The sequence below is a fragment of the Trichechus manatus genome, unplaced genomic scaffold, assembly GCF_000243295.1.
Source record: "Trichechus manatus latirostris isolate Lorelei unplaced genomic scaffold, TriManLat1.0 scaffold00297, whole genome shotgun sequence".
NCBI lineage: Eukaryota > Metazoa > Chordata > Mammalia > Sirenia > Trichechidae > Trichechus > Trichechus manatus.
The window spans coordinates 741,843-748,667 of NW_004444233.1; positions in this window are offsets into that span (position 1 = coordinate 741,843).

Sequence of the window (6,825 nt, forward strand, 5' to 3'; positions counted from 1 at the left end):
TTTTGGGGGGGAGGGCTTTTTTTTTTTTTGTCTCTCTCCCCATTAGACCATACGGGCAGTTATCCTAGCTGTCTTGTTCACTGTTGTTTCCCCCAGTAAAGCAAGTGCTTGGCCCTTGTAGGCATTTAATAAAGATTTGTTATATGTTAAATGAATGAGTGAATTAATGATTGAGAGGGTAGGGATATGATGACACCCAAGTTTCTAGCTCGACCTCTGGGTGGATGGTGGTAACACACTTAGAAGGGAGAGCAGGAGGCAGAAGGGTGAAGTCAAAATCCCATGTTGGGAAGCACAGAGATGCCCGCGGAGGAGTCAGGCAGGCAGCATTTGGTGAGTGCAGAGAGCTTGAAGGAGAAGGGGGTTTGTCTGTTTGATTCACTGCTGTGTACTCAGCATTTGTAGAGCAGTGCCTGGACTATGTGGTTGTTGGTAGGTGAAGTGGAGTCGATTTCAACTCATAGCGACCCCATGTGACAGAACAGAACTGCCCCATAGGGTTTTCTTGGCTGTAATTTTTAAGGAAGCAGATTGCCAGACCTTTCTCCTGCAGAGCTGCTGGATGGGTTTGAACTGCCAATCTTTTGGTTAGCAGCCAAGCTTAACCATTGTACCACCAGGGCTCCCCAGCTGGAAGAGAGAGTCTCAATAGGTTTGTTGAATGAATGAATGAACAGAGCTGAGGGGGAGTTCTGGGCTGGAACTATAAATGTGGACGTCACCAGCACCTGGAATGTATTTAAGACCATGGGCAGTGGCAGTCATTAGGGTTGGTATCACCTAGTGTGGTAACTCATGGTGTCATCCCCCTCTTCCGGGGTAGGCAGGCGGGCCAGCGAACATTCCTCCCCTCCCTCGCCTGGCTGAACGGTGTGGCCATCCCCACTCCTCCCTCCTTGCAGTGCCCGAGGGCCAAGCACCTCCCCAACGCGGCCCCACCCCCACCCCCACCCCCACTCTGCTGTTGCCCCTGCAGCTCTTCCACTCTCCCTTAGGCCTAGGCAGAGACCCTCCTCTCTGCCCAATGGCAGGCGCTGTGCCCTGACTGGCAGATGATGGGGGTGGGGCGATGGGGGGACTACGAATTACCACACTGGGTGACACGTGGCACCAAACCTAGTAACACCATTGCCTTGGAAGCTCCTCCCCTGGCAGCACTGGCTAGCCTGCTGCTGCCACCGGTGTCACCAATGACCCCGGGGTCATTTTGGTGTCACCCCCTCAGACAACGTCAGGGGAGTGGTCTGCACCCCACTAGTGACCCCACTGGCCGTGGAAGTGGTTAAGGTCACCTAGGGAAGAGTGTGTGCAAAGAGAAAGGAGGGGACCCTTTCCTACCTTTTCCCCCCAAGTAGGCAGGGCTGATTTAGGAATCAGGGACCCTAACTCATTTAAAAGCAGAGCCCTGCAGTTCTGGGAAACTGGTATCCAATTATTGTTAGTTGCTGAGGAGTTGGTTCCAACTTGTGGCAACCCTATGTGCGCAGAGTAGAACTGCTCCATGGGGTTTTCAAGGCTATGATCTTTCAAAGCAGATCACCAGGCCTGTCTTCCAAGGATTTGGCTAGTAGTCGAGCACTCAATAGTTTGTACCACCCAGGAACTCCATTGGTATCCAACAGCCCTAAGCATATGCTTGCTGACCACTGCCCTTCCCAGGGACTGATTCCTGGAGAAGCAGACAAATACAGAGGCCTGACACCTATAGCCCTGTGGGGAAAGAAGGGAGAGGCTTCTAGCACTAACCTCAAAATGCCACTGACTCTCTGACCAGGGGCCACAGCACTCCTCCTGGCTCCTTCTTCTCAGCCTGTGATGCCATGGCCCCCCTGAGGTTACCCAGGGGAGAGACAAGCTCCCTGGCAGCCCTGCCTGGCTTCTAGAAAATGCATGCTGTTGGGGGCATGTGTGCGGTCACCACAGCCCCAGGTGATTGAGCCAGCTCAGGTGCCACCTGCTGTGTGGGTACCAGAGGGTGCACATACAAGGGCTCAGAGCTGGGAAATGAAGGGACGTTTCACTGCAATCATGCCTTAGGGTCCCTAGGAGGGCAAGAACTGGATATACATGGTTAGTCCAAGCCCAGGGCCTCACTGAGCCTCTCCAGACTAGAGATACCACAAGTGCCAGTCTCTGCACCAGAGTACACCCTGTGGAAGAGTGAATCTGACAGGGAATTCCTGTTGTGTCGTTGTGTGCCATCGAGTCGAGTTGATTCAATTCTGACTCACCGTGACCCCATGTGAAACAGTGGAACTGCCCCATACAGTTTTCTAGGCTGTAATCATTACAGGAGCAGATCATCAGGTCTTTTCTCCCAAAGAGCTGCTGGGCTGGTTCAAACCAACAATCTTTCAGTTAGCACCGTGCACTTAACCATTGAGCCACCAGGGCTCCTACGGAATTCCTAGAGTTAGGGAATTTGAGGACAATGATGCTGGAGAAAGAGCTCATCTCTGAGCCCTGTTCAGAAGACCTGGCTTCTGACCCAGCTCCACCTATAATTAGTTGTGTCCCCATGTTTGAGCTGGAAAGTCTTAGAAAAGGAGGAGGTCTACTAGTTCAACCTTCCACGCTGAACAGAAATTCTTCCTACAACCCCCCCAGCCCACGATCATCCTGTATCTCTCGAAACACTTTCAGGGATGGGACGAGAACTTCACTGCTCCATAGCGCAGCCTGCTCCTACTTGGTAGTTTTGCTAGAAAGTTTTTTTCAGAAGGCCTGGAAAGACCCACACCACACAGCACCACCTCCAAGGAGGAGAGTGGGAGTGAGGGGAGCGTGACGGGGACTTTCCTTCTCGATTTGATGCTTTCTAATACCTTGTGTTAAATTTGTAATATCAAGGAAAACAACAAAAAGCAAGGTTTTTCTTTATTCAAAGACAGCTTGTCTTTCCAAACTTTCCACCTATTAGTCTTAGATCTGCTCTCTGGAAGCAGATGTCTTTCAAATACTCGAAGGTGGGGATCACGTTTCCACTGAGTCTTCTTAAGGCTGAGCTGCGACTCCTGTAACCTAATTTCCAGACACAGTCCCGATCCCAGTCACCTCCTTGGGTATGACCCCCTTCTGTGCATCAGGGCATAAAACTCCATTGGGGTCACAGAGGGAGGAACCAATCACTCTGTGAGCTGCTGGTGGTGTTAGTTGCCTTGGAGTTGATTCTGACTCACGGTGACCCCACGTATACAGAGTAGAACTGCTCTATCGGGTTTTCAAGGCTGTGAACTTTTAGAAGCAGATTGCCAGGCCTGCCTTCCGAGCTGCCTCTAGGTGGGTTCAAACTGCCAACCTTTTGGCTCATAGTCAAGCACTTAACTGTTTTTGCCATTCACCTCCTGTTCATTAATTTGAGAAGACATCCCTTCTCTTTTTGTGTGTGTTGTGGGGGGCGGGGGGGAAGGGCCTGATTAAATCATGTACTTCCCCAAGTCTTGGTTTTTTGAATCAATTGAGATTAAGGAAACAGAAAAACATTGAAAAGCACAAATCCCTACACTAGGGTTGTTACTGACAAGCCCCATTCAGTTTAGACAGCAGCTAAGCACTGGGCAGGAGCCCTGACGGCACAACAGTTAAGTGTTTGACTGCGAACCGACAGGTTGGCTGTTCAAAACGGGGAGAAAGATCTGGCAATCTGCTCCCGTCAAGATTACAGCCTAGAAAACCCTATGGGGCAGTTCTACTCGCTGTGAGTCAAAATCAACTTGATGGCGCTTAACAAGCATTGGGTGTGTAGAATCAGCTGCTTGGGTTCCAATCCCAGCTTTGCCACTTATTGGCTGTGTGACCTAACAGTTCTGTGCTGCAGCTTTCTCCTCTGTAAACAGGGATAATGATGGTACCAAATGCCTTTTTATGAGCATTAAATGTATTGCCTAGCACTCAATAACTGTCAGCTGTTTGGTATTATCTCCAGTCTTACTCTCTCACAAGTAGACAAAGGCTTCACTGAAATGGGGCTAATTCATGGTACCTATCCTGAAAAGTTGAGGCCATCAAACAAACTGGTCATCTGCTATCAGTGCGAATTTTTTCCAGTATGTGTTATAAGTACTGGTTATGTGCTAGGCACTGTGCTGAGGGCTTTACAGGCATTGCCTAACAGCTCAATGAGGTAGATACTATTATGACTCCTATTTTACAGGTGAGGAAATACGGGCTCAGAGAGGTTACACAACTTGCCTAAGGTCACACAACTAGGAAGTGATGGTGCAAGGACTCAAACCCAGGTCCAACTCCAAAAGTCAGTCTCCATTACCACAGGATCCAATTCTCTTAACCAGCTCCCTCATTTGGGCTCAACTCCAGCCACAGGGACTAGAGCAGACCAGAGTATTTTCCTCTTCAAGCCCTGCCTGCTGTTTCCTTGAGGTGGGGGAGGAGCAGCAGACTCCTGCTTCTCTCCTGCACACTGCCCCCTCCTCCTCCAGGGGTCTCAAGGTGTCACTGGGGACCCCAGCTAAACCCCCTAAGGTCCTCTCAGGAACCCCCTGGCATCTGGTACCCCTGAGCTGTGCGCTGGGTTCTCAGCCCACCCATGAAATGGTTCTACATTGATCGGCCAGGAAAAAACAAAACAAAACAGCCACTTTGGACGTGTGCCCTGGTGCGTAATATCATTATGGAGCCAGCAGTGCATCCTGTCCCATTACTGCCAGGCCAAGCTTCTCCGAGGCGAGCCTGGCTGCAAATGGCTTTCTTCTGTCTGGGGAAGCTGAGCCCCCATTGCCCTCCACTGCTGGAGGAGTGATTTTATCTTTAATTGACAACTGACTGCCTGCCACGACCTTTCCTTGCCTTGCTGGCCCAGGCTCCAAGCCCGATTTTTGTTTTCACTTCAGGAATAGCCTTTCCCCTTGCTTCCTCCCTCCCCTTGGCCCTGCCCTTCTCACCCTGCAGCTGCAAGCTGTTCCAGACAGCTCTCCTGACAGTTCCCAGAGTGTGCTGTGTCCTTTCTTGGTCTGACTGGACACAGAGATCGCAAATACCTGGGGGGAAATGTCTCAGACCTACAGGAAAAGGATGGGGAGGGAACTAACGTTTATCGAGTAGCTCATGTATATCACATGTGCTGGCCCTGGGCCAGGCTCTTTCCACGATCTCTGAAATAGGTGCTATCATTATCTCCATTTTACAGACGCGGAAAATGACATTAGGGGAGTTGCCCCAAGTTACCCAGCTAGTGGAGTCCTCGTGGCACAGTGGTTAAGAGCTTGGCTACTAACCAAAAGCTCGGCAGTTTGAATCCACCAGCTGTCCCTTAAACCCTATGGGTTTCTCTAGGGTCTGTGCTCTAGGGTCGCTATGAGTTGGAATCAACTTGACAGCAATGTGTGTTTTGGACCTAGCTAGTAAGTGGCAGATCAAGGCTTTGAACTGAGGCCTCGGTGACTCTAAGTTTATGCCTGGGGGCAGACAAGAGTAAAGAGACAAACATGCGCCTTGGACCGGCTACATAATTTGCAGAGCCCAGTGCAAAATGAAAATGCAGGACTCCTTGTTCAAAATTAAGGATTTCAAGACAGCAACAGTTGAGCACTAAACGAAACGCGGGTGCCCTTCTGAGTGACTGTGCAGCTTGCAGGCCTGTGAAGCTGGCCTGTGTGTAGCCTATGTGAGTGTGAGGGATAACCATAGTGAGGTGCGGCCCACATCTGACTGTGACTTCCCACTACCCCTATCCTTTCTGGGCCCAGGATGTGTTTATTCCCCATCTCTCCTAAGTGATCTCAGTCCTCAGTTCGCCAGCCACCCATCCAGTCATTGCCACCACTTTGGCATCCCCAGGGCCTTGGCCCACATAGAACCAGTGCAATTTCAGGGAGGGGAGGGCTGCACAAATGAGCAGGAATAAGGTGGAATTCCTTAAACAAAGAACAGTCTTTTCTTCCCTGGTACAGCGAGGGGTCAGGTGGCAGCAGTAGAGTATCAGCACATTGCCTGGGAGTACGGGGGCCTGGATCATAGTCTCTTTGTGGGACCTCTGGCAAATCCCTTTCTCTCCCTGAGCAGTAGTCTCTAGCTCCCAAATGCAGGAGCTGGGCTGCGTCAGTGGGGTGGGAGTTCTCAGGACTATTCTGCACTGTTATGAGTGTGCTGTATTCCTCAGGTGCTAGGGTGGAGGCCCAGGGAGGTCCTCACAGACACAGAGCCAGAAAGGAGAGGCAGAGGCAGTCACTCACACAGCAGGAGCAGCCAGACAGCTCCAGATGTCTTTATTGGGGCTCGAGCACAGCATGACAGTCAGAGGCATGCGGACAGGGCAGGGGGCCTGGCCTAGGCATGCCTCAGATACACACAAGGGGACAGCTTAGAAAAGGACTGACTAACAGCAGGGATGGGTAGGGAAGCAGGGTCGGGAGGGGGGCTGAGGGAGGGGCAGAGGCCGAGGCTGAAGGGGCCACCTGGCCTCTGCTATTGCACGCATACTCTGGCCACCAGCCAGGAAGTACAGTATTGCAACTGATCTCCTCTCGCCCGAGGCTTTCCCTTCTCAGACCCCTGAGCAAGACAGGCAGACAGACCCCATCCCTGCCCGTCTGCCCAGCAGCATCTTTGAAAACAGACGGAGGAGATGGAACAAAAAAATAAAAAATAAGACAAAATGCTCCCCAGTCAAGGACACAGGTAGGGGTGGAAGGAGGAGTGTAGGAGGCTACAGAGCAGCCCCTGGAAGTCCCCCACAACTGGGACGTGGGGTGGGAGGTAGAACCCAATCTGGGGTGGGAAGCTAGTGAAGCACTGACCCTAGGGGTGCCGTATGGCCTTCAACTGGCCACCTACCAACAGGGGAAACACCTCCAAAAGGGAAAGTCT